Genomic DNA, 10,268 nt, shown 5'->3' on the forward strand with positions numbered 1-10,268 from the left:
GCTCACCCTCTCCACCGCCTCACTGCCAATGAAGAGAGGCAGATGGTTGTTATGACCCTTCTTCCGGAAATCTACAATGATCTCCTTGGTCTTTTTGGTGTTTAAGACCAAGTTATTGTCGTGGCACCATGACTCTAGTTGTTGCACCTCTGTCCTATAGTTTGTCTCATCGTTGTGACCTCCTGGAGAACCAGGCTCAGGGAGAAGCAGCCAGCTACAGTGACCGGTAGGGGTGAGGGGAGGACGACAGGACAAGGACACACCGTGGATAAGAGCCAGAGATTACTAATAAGTACTGATTAAATGCAGAGAGGTGTATAAACACCACTTAAACTGGTTAAACTGGTCATCTGACACAAAATCTCATGTGATTGTTGGTATTGATGGTCCACGGCCTCTAGCAGGGATCAGCAGGATTCAGTCGTGTTATTGCTGCAGCGCTTGTCGCCTGTTGAGCTGAGAGACTGACACCGACAGACGAGATCGCTCTCAGGCGCCCTGTGGCTGAAACACTTCCTCAGCCAGACTAATGGAGTGGAAACACATCAGACGCAGCAGCTGTCGTCCATTTAACACCCAGCATTCAGCCTGAGGATGGGATCTCGTACCTTGACCAAAAACACGTCACTTCGCCTGAAGATTGAACTTACACCTGTTAGAGAAGAAACAGCAGCTCATCATTCAGTAAGCTGTTCTGATATTCAAGCTGTAAACAGTGAGCAGGATTGGAGATAGCTCAGCCCTCAGTGGAGCTCCTTGCTGCTCCACATCATCTTATCAGATAAAGCTCCGATGTCTCACCTGTTGGCAGTCTGTACCTGTCGGCATCCGTGTCTTCAAGACACAGCTGATCAGCTGTGACACTGATGTTTCAGACTCGCCTCTGTGTGATGTTTCTGCTGGTCAGAGCAGAAAGGAGGCAGCGATCCAGGGAAGGCAAGTCTCATTAACCATGTAGTCAGTCTTAGCTCATCACTCCTCTCCTTTATAAAGAGTGTGCAGGTGTGAGTGAATCTATGGCTACAGGTGTGTGTAATTTGATTTGTTTGCATGGGAATGGTCAGGAATGAATGTGCACGTATACTGAAATTATTCCTTAGACAGCAATGAGGGGTAGCAACATACATGGACTGGAGCTTATATAGTACTTTACTCAATGTGAGAACTCAAAGTACTTATACAACTTGCCTGTTTCACCATTCACACCAGCACTTTTTTGCAGTGCTTTCTATCTAACATTCACACTCTGACAGATACCTTGGAGAGCAACTTGGGGTCAGTGTCTTGCCCAAGGATATTTGGCTTGCAGACCAGAGCAGTCGGGGATAGAACCACCAACCTACCGAGTAGCAAATAATCTGCTCTGCCACGCTCCCCACTGCCTTTCGAGCGTAGAATTTGAGTTATTTATAAATGGACATTTTTTACATTTGGTTTTACTTTTGGATGTTACATTCTAGTTATTTATCTGCCTATAGATCCATCTATATATGCAGTAGTGTCCTAGATGGCACTTGTGAAGGTGTGCAATGTCTACTCAACCTTTCTTCATTTGAGTTTCAGCTGGATTGGAAGAACCACGTGTAATTCACTGTTCAGATAAACATGGCTCCTCTCACGTCTCCTGTGCATAAATTGCTCTGTCTTGAGGAGAAGCCGTGGTTGGTCGTGTTTAGACAGAAGTCTGCAAAATGAAGGAGCCTGCATAGACAACAGCTTGTTCCCAGCAGGACGTAGGGATGCTTACCAAATGTGTTTAAATGTGAAGCCAAGGGGTCGTTTACAAGCGACCATGCGACGAGCGTAGAGTGACAGACATGTCGTATGCTGCTGCTGAACGACACCGTGTCACGGCGAGGTGCGCCGCTGTGTTAGTTAGAGCAGGGCCCAAGAGCAGACATAGGCAAGGAGACGCGATATGACTTAACAAAAGGCGAGCCTTTATTATGACTGATGACAGAAGGCAAAACAAAAGCTAAAACGAGTGCAGACAAGACAACTAAACTGGAAAACAGACTATGAAATCCTATGACACTGAACGCTATACGAGACTATGAAACTGTGATGTAAACTAATACTATGACTGTGACTATGAGAACCGTGATGACTATGACGAGACATAACTGGGAAGGTTACACAGACGACGCGACAGACTGAATGAAACACAGAGACTAAATACACATAAGGGATGATCAAGGGATGTGGCCACACATGGGAGCACGGCTGACACACACGAACCTAATGACAGGACAGGGGAAGTGAAACTAAATACAATGAACAAAGAACACTGGACTCTTTCAAAATAAAACAGGAAACATTGAGACGTAGACATGGCACAAGGGGAACCTGATAAACCATGAACTAAACTGCAAACTAGGCCTGACCGAATATCTAGATAACTGAAAAGAAACTGGAATACAGATGAAATAACAAAACATGAAACTCAGACACACTGGGTCACATGACCCAGGACCATGACACACCGGGCTGACACCAATCAATACTAAACTTTAACGGGTCATTAAAGTTCGGAGGATTAAATTTAAAAGAAAAATATTTATAGATAAAATCCGTAATGTTACAGCATTTCACTTTTACTGTTATTGTATGTGACCGTGGCAGCATGCAGAGAGCTGCAATAATCATGCTCACTACAGCGATCAGTCAGAATTCATGTACCTGTTGCTCCAATCACGGAGGCTGTTGCATGCTGAGCAGTGACAGCTGAAGTAATGAGGCAGCCTTCCTCCGAGCTGCCCTGCGGCCGACTCAGACAAACAGCTCTTATGACAGTGTAATGAGGCAGCAACGGGATGCTCCGAGGGTCAGCTGCATTTCACCACCATGCACTGATTCGGCTTCATCTGACCAAAACAGGACATCCTGTTGCTCAGGGTAACCGAGAGGAGGAACAGAGATTTCCTATCCTGCCCGAGTCCCCTGAAAGTTTACGTGGAGCAGTTCCACGGTATTGCAGTATTAGTATTAAAATACCACCAGTAATACAAGCAGGTTGAACAACACAATAGAAACACATGCTGGGCTTAGGAGACAGGTCTGCTGTTTGTTACAATTAGTCCTGGACAGCTGTACCTAATAAACTGTCAACAGAGGGCAGTTTTACAGACATTTACAACCAGTGATCGGATGTTAGCCCATTTTGTCTGTCAGTCTAACACTCGATCCAGCAACGCTCTGGTTCCCAAACCACGGCCTCAAACGTGGAAGTGTCACGGCTGCTTCAAGTTCATGTGTAAACCACCCCAGTGTGAGCTGCAAGGCAGCAGAGACACATCCTGGGGCATGCCCTCCACTCCCATCGTGTCTGTCCTTTAAAAATGATCCATGTCATACTACACAAAATGACTTTACATTGTTTGTAACTGGTTGCTAAAGTAGTTTTCATTGTAAATCTAATGAAACCCACATATGGTTTAATATAAATCTTTGCGTCACAACATCACAGAAAATTAAAAAACAAAATAATTTATCTTTTTTCTGCCAATAAAAGTAAAAAACTGTGGGTATTAATAAATAACCAAAAGTAGTCACACACAGGCAACAGAAATGAGCCAAAGATGTCACACTACTACTACTACTAATAATAATAATAATGTTGCAGCTTTCCCCATGTTTACGTTTTATTTCTCTTCTTTCTTTGTTCCATATTTGTCCGTCTCCCGTGGTGTCATGCTGCCTTAACACAAGACTACCTACTGGCATTACTAGCCCAGGAAATGATGAAACATTCACCTCCCAGCATCTAAAGAGTGACTCGTAAATGAGCTGTACATGACTCAGAGCCTAAGACAGTGGGGACTTATCTCCGTCTCACTGGATACATTCAAAACACTTCAATATGCAGATGAAAATAAATTCTTGTTAGACAGAACGTGCTGTGCTGGTGTGGATTCTGTCTGATAGAGTCCACATACAAATGAAAAGTCTTCTTTACCCACCAAAGTCATTTATGGAGTTCCACAGGGCTCTGTGCTGAGACCAATGTCATTCATCCCCAAAAGGTCCCACTTTGAACAGTGGTTGTTGATCAATGTCATGACAATTTGCACATGAATGATCAACAAACTGACCTGACAGCATGATGTTCATCAGTTAAACCATGAGACCATGACCAAGTGTGAAACACTGAGCCACCCCCAAATCCAGACATAGCGCCGGACGAAACCTTTGATTCTCAGACACGGAGCGCCAGCACGTTAACAGCACACTGCATAGTGTATATAGAAAAATAATAAAAACAATAATTCCAACTCTAACAGCGCCCAGCCTCTCTGTCTCAGTGTATCTAGTTTTGTCTCATTATGTCAGATTAATCCCAGCTGTGTTTCCCTCCTGTTTCCGATTCCCTCCTTACACCCTTGTGTATTCAAGTCCTGTGTTTTCCTTTGCCCTTTGTTGTGTCGTACCCTCACCATGCTGTGTTTTTCCCTCCGTGTTCTTAGCTGTTTCCTAGTTCACAGTTCCTGGTTTGTTTTGTATTCAAAGTTGTTTACCACCAACATAAAGCCTCTTTTAGTTCATGCATTTGGGTCCTATCCTGCCTGCCACACAGCAGACCTTGACAATAGCCCTTTACTGTCACTCTACATGTACAACGATATTGTGGGTGAGCCACACCAACTGTGCAGAAAAGAATATAAAAAGTAGACAGCAGGAATACATAGAAACACATTAGAGGACACGTTGACTTGGTGTGAGGATTGAGTCCATGGTTGAGTGACCTGAGTGATGGAGGTTACTCAGACCATGGCTCGGATTGGTGGGGGGGGGAAGAAACTGTTAGTGAGTCTGCAGTCAGCAGGTCAAACAGGTGGTGGGCAGGTGCAGTCCTTTATAGAGAGAAAATCATTTCAGCTTGAAACACTTTAAACCAGCTGTACTTGCGCAGTATTGTTTAATTGCCACACAGGTGGCCCCTGGACCAGCTCGGGGGACCCGGACCCACCTTGTCACCGCCGCCGCTGGATGTGCGGGCAGCCACCGAAACCAACACCTCCCTGTCGCTGGGCCAGGGACTGGGGGTACTGATGGTCAGAGCTGATTCCCTCCCCCTCCTGTGTGGGGTGTAATGCTGCAAGGGAGGTGAACGCACCTGGACGGCATCCGCAATCATGCCTCGCCAGCCTAAAGTCTGCACGGGGTCCTGAATAATGTTGTTGTTGTTGGTGTGTTCGGCTGGCAACTGAAAAGCTGCAGCCGTGACAGTGTAAACAGCAAAAGCATGAAGCCACGGTTGGTCTGTCGTGGATCTTTCACAGTGTACCTGACATGGCTGCTGTGAACTATATTACGGAGTAACTGACAGACCCTTTAGAGCATAGGTGTCGAGCACATGGATGAATGACTCGCTCTCAACGCTGTCACTGATTGAACCAGAGGGTTTTAGCAGTGGAGCTTCTCCCTGGTGATGTGCTGCTGACTCACTGTGCTATTTTCTCATTCAAAGTGTATTTAAAGACCCCCGTATCACAGGAACAATGTGAATCCGATAACACAAAATGAGGCTGAGGCAGACTGCGAACTGTGACGCGTTCCCCTCCTGCTGAAGCCCTAATGTGTGGATATGGTGATGAACATATTAAAATGCATTCAGCTGTGAGAACAAACAAGGAAACTGCTCAAACTATTCTACACAATCAGAATCAAGGCTAAACATCCACAGACTAACGTGACAAACGAAGGTAGCCTCCGATTGCCCCGCTTCCTGTTCCTCTGTGGCTCTAACGGGACCAGTCAGACCAGATCAGTTGACCAGCAGGCTCATTTTCTCATGGACTCTAGAGAGAAAGCAGACATGTCTGTATTGGCTTCACTTTTAAGATGTGAATGTTTATTTATTTTTAGAGACTGGATTTAGAGCAGGTTACCTTCTGCTCGACAGGTAAGCATGCAGCACCTGTTGGAGTCTCAGTCAGGCATCAAATCAGCTCGAGGCTTCCAAACCTGCGATGATGACGCCTTTCTCTGTATTTACAGTCCATGCAGAAAGGTCAGGGCTACAGTGGGGTTCAGAAAAACAAAACTCTCGAATGTCTTTTCTGTCTCCGGTTATTATGTAAAGTGCTTTTGGCCGCAGAGACTTAGTGCTGGAGATTAGAAGAGAATAAAAAATGAAAACAGATCTACTTCCTGTGTGTATCATCCAGATGAACCAGCTCCATTGCTCCAGGTAACACCTGGACTGAGATTACTTCAGGAATGAGAGGTGCTGAGAGAAACTACAGTGCTGTCATATGTGACCTCATTGGACGGTTAAAAACTTTTTTTTTTCTTTTTTTTTTTTTGTGTCCCGTTTGGATCTTTAGCCATCAGAATTGTTGTCTTGAGGCCAAGAAAGATGCCAAGCGGATTTATTTTACCAAGTGGATCATCATGGCCTTGCCATATTGGTCCATTTGATTGACCTTTATTATAATTATGAATTTATTTTATTTTTAGTTGCTACAAACGGGACAGACATGACTGCGGGATAGGACAGGGAGAAAGAATGAAAGAAAGAGAGGGAGAGAAAGAAAACCAAAGGGGAGAAGAGACGGTGAGAAGGGGGGGAAGAAAGAAAGAAAAACAAACAAAACACCTGGGTCACCTGTATGGAGAAAAAAACAGAAGAGAAAGCAAACAACAAAGAGCAACATAATAAAAAAAACGGCACCATCACAATAAACTAGCTAGCAGTAGATATCAGTAGATACTAAGTAATAAACGATATTGTGCAGCACGCAAGATAGACAGCGCACAATGTGCTTTGAGGCAGCAGCCAAGAAAGCTGTAGTCCGCGTCTGTGAATACACCTGTGTACACCTGTGTGTGTACACCTGTGTGCATACCTGTGTGGATCAGCATGCTTGCATTCCAAAGGTTTCTCCATGTAACGATCTGCTAGAGGGTGTGGGGGGGCCACAGCCCCGTCCACCAGGGTATGAAGCAGGTATGGAGGAGATCCAGGCCCCAGGTATCCAGAGGCCCCAGAGTACGAGGACCCGAGGAGGACCACCAAAGGCAGGGGAACCGTGCCACCCTCCTGGGAAGAGCTGAGTAGAGCCCCAAAGGAGAGGTCACCCCGCAGCTATGGAACAGAGGCCAGAGGGGGTTGCAGTGGCGTGCCCGCGGGCTCTGCCGGCAGCCAGCTGTGCCAGAGAGGACCAAGCTTCAGGCCCAGAGGCCAGAGGCCCGAGGGCATCCCACCGCCCGGAAGGAGCCCAGCCGGGCCACAGGCGCCCGGCCCCGCCAATCGGCCACCAGGAGTGAGCCGGTACATACATGAGCGCCCAGCCCCAGACGACAAGGACCACCAACACACCAACGTCTGAGGGCATCAGCCACCGGCAGGGAGTGTGGTGAGGGGAGATAGGCCTCCGTACTTTAGAGGGCCTGAGATGTACCCAGAGAGGTTGAGTCTAAGACCCAACCTGACATATAGGCACAGACGAACAGGCACACGCGGACACAGACGTGCATTCCCACCCCATATGCACCACCAAATGCTCGGCACTCACCCAACGTGTAGACAGACACAAATAGACACTGCACAGACAGTCGCACTCCCCAAACATACTCTATATCCCAGGTCCAGGTACCCCCGCCCTCAGAGGGGCAAGCCGCACCTAGACCCAGGAGATGTAACCCTTCTCTCTGGGGTGGAGGCAAGCGGACCACCTCCTTATCTACAGTAGCAGGGAGGCCCCACATGCCAGACCCCAGTCTGACGGCCAGCACCTCCTCCCAGCCCCCCAGCCCTGACGGCTAACAGAACCGGGGTGAGTGAAGACCTCAAACCTCCCTACGCCCGCTCATATGTAGTGTTGCTGTGTGCTGTTCTAAAGTGCATTTAAAACTCAGGAGAGCATGGTACTAGCTTCCTCTCAGAGAGCAGCTTAGAGAGCTTAGAGACGGTTAAAAAATTTACTGCATATGTGCATAAAAATAAATATGTTGCACGGGAGATGAGTTGGCCCATCATTTCAACAGTGTAACACATACTAAACTGCAGCTCGGTCTTTTAAAGCGACGGAGACATCCATCCTCGCTGTCAGGTCACTCAAAAACAACAGAAAATCATTCATACAGCATACAGAGCCATAACCAAACAGCCTCTGTGCTGTCATCACGCTTTCCAGCACAATGTAAACACGAACATTACCAGAGTATTTCAGCCATCACAGTCTTCTAAACTATATAGACACAGTGTCAGTGATCCCTGCGTCCATGGCAGGAGCACAGCACCTCCTCCTGCGCCTCCTCCTCTTCTTTGTATTCAAAGACAGAAAGAGTTTTTCCATGTTTCCTGTTTACGCATCCTTACTGCCATTAGAAATCAGTCCACAGGAGCACTTGGTCCTCTGATGTTCTCACCTAATAAATCATCCTGTCTTAAGACTGTCACAGCACACCACATGTACACCACATGTACACTTCTTCGGAGTTTAGCTGCAAACTGGACACATAGTGCTGAACTACAGAGCAGACACTGAGTGACTCACTGCTGCTGAATTATCTCCAGTAATGCTGCTGTGATATGTGATACACGACACCCCTCAGATATCAGCCTTATTTTGCACCGCGATTAATTTCACTCAGTGGTAAAGACTTTAAGAGGGGCACCGAGAGCCTGAGGGCAGGTCAAAGGACCTCAAGGGAGGAGATGGGAACAAAGGACAAAATGTGACGCAAGGCGAAAAAGCAGAAAACCAAAATGAGCCGTTGGGTCCAGAAACAGCTCAGAGTTAGTAATCCTGCAGGTACAAAACTGCTGTAGTTGAGTGTACATGCCAGGCTACACAAAACGGCTTGCAACCCTATGCAGAGATTTCTGAAAACCAAGATGGCCTGCCCAAGGTACAGAATGACCAAGTTCCATGACTTTGTGTCTTAGTGCCTGTGGTAATGCTATGGCTTCAGTCTTGCCTTTACACTCATAAAGGACACCATTTCTCAGCACATAGGTTGCAGCTGCCAACACATCTACTTTCCCCTGCACCTGTCCATCAACCTCAGACACCTTATCAAACCAGGATTTTAATGTTGGATCTGCCCGCTGAAGTGAAGAGATATCTGGTGGGATAAAAAGTTCCAGAGTGAGGTTGGGACTACGGCTGGGACGACGCGTAAAATACGTCAACGTAAAAAAAATGTGCGTCGATGCGTCACTTTCAAAACAGACATGGCGGCAGTGAGTAGCGGCAACATGAGTGAGGCAGCCGCAGTCAACTTAAATCACTGCACCCGAACACACAGTTCTACAGTATGGAAGGAAGTGATTCAGTCGTTTCCGGGCTTTGTAAGGTGGAAATGTCCTATCATAAAAGCACGACGGCTATGCACCAGCGCATGATTGATGATTGAACTCACACACACAGAAACGTGAGAAACGGCAACAAAATGGATTTTATTTTGTGAATGAAGAGCATTTTTTGCAGAAAACAAAATTACATTTTGTTTGTTTAAAGACACCATTGCTGCTATTTATTTTAAATGCATTGTTAACTTTTCCTTAATTTTATATATGTTTGCACATTTCATTTCTTATTAAATGCTATCTCTAATATAAGATTGTACTACTACTACAACTTTATTTTGCAATTTTTTTATTAAAAGGTGTTCAAATGAAGAAATTTGTGTTTTTCATTGAGATACATAAATTAGTAAATATGAAATTGCTATACAAGTCAAATAATGGGAAAATAATCGATAATCAAATCAAATCAAAATAGAATCGGATTGAAAAATGAATCATTGGATTCATCGATTAGGAAAATAATTGTTTTGCCCAGCCCTATTTGGGACTCTGGTCTACAACCTCTAACCTGGATGAACCCCTAAATTTGTCTCTTCATCTTTGCGCTCGAGATTTAGCTGGGTTTGCTGGGCTTACTTCTGATTCTTCATCATAGAAAGGTAGCTCTTTCAACAGGTCATTTGCACTCTGAGCTCTTGTGGTGATCAAACTGGGGATTGCACTTTCTGGCTGTGCCTGCAGAATAGTTTCTTGCTTCTGTAAGTTGTGGTCCTGATCTACAGGGTGGGCCATTTATATGGATACACCGTAATAAAATGGGAATGGTCTGCTTGCTAAGTTTTGTGAAACTGGTTCAGTGTTGGATTTGCCAAAATGTGGACGCAAGAAAACTGTGACTAATGAAGAAACATCAGTGGCTGTCCTAGCTTCATTCAGCAAGAGCCCACAGCGTAGCACTCGCCGCATGTCACTGGAGAGTGGCATTAGTCGAACTTCCCTTCGGCGGATATTA

Source organism: Pundamilia nyererei, unplaced genomic scaffold (genome assembly GCF_000239375.1).
Source record: "Pundamilia nyererei isolate P.nyererei 1_Seehausen unplaced genomic scaffold, PunNye1.0 scaffold00288, whole genome shotgun sequence".
Lineage (NCBI taxonomy): Eukaryota > Metazoa > Chordata > Actinopteri > Cichliformes > Cichlidae > Pundamilia > Pundamilia nyererei.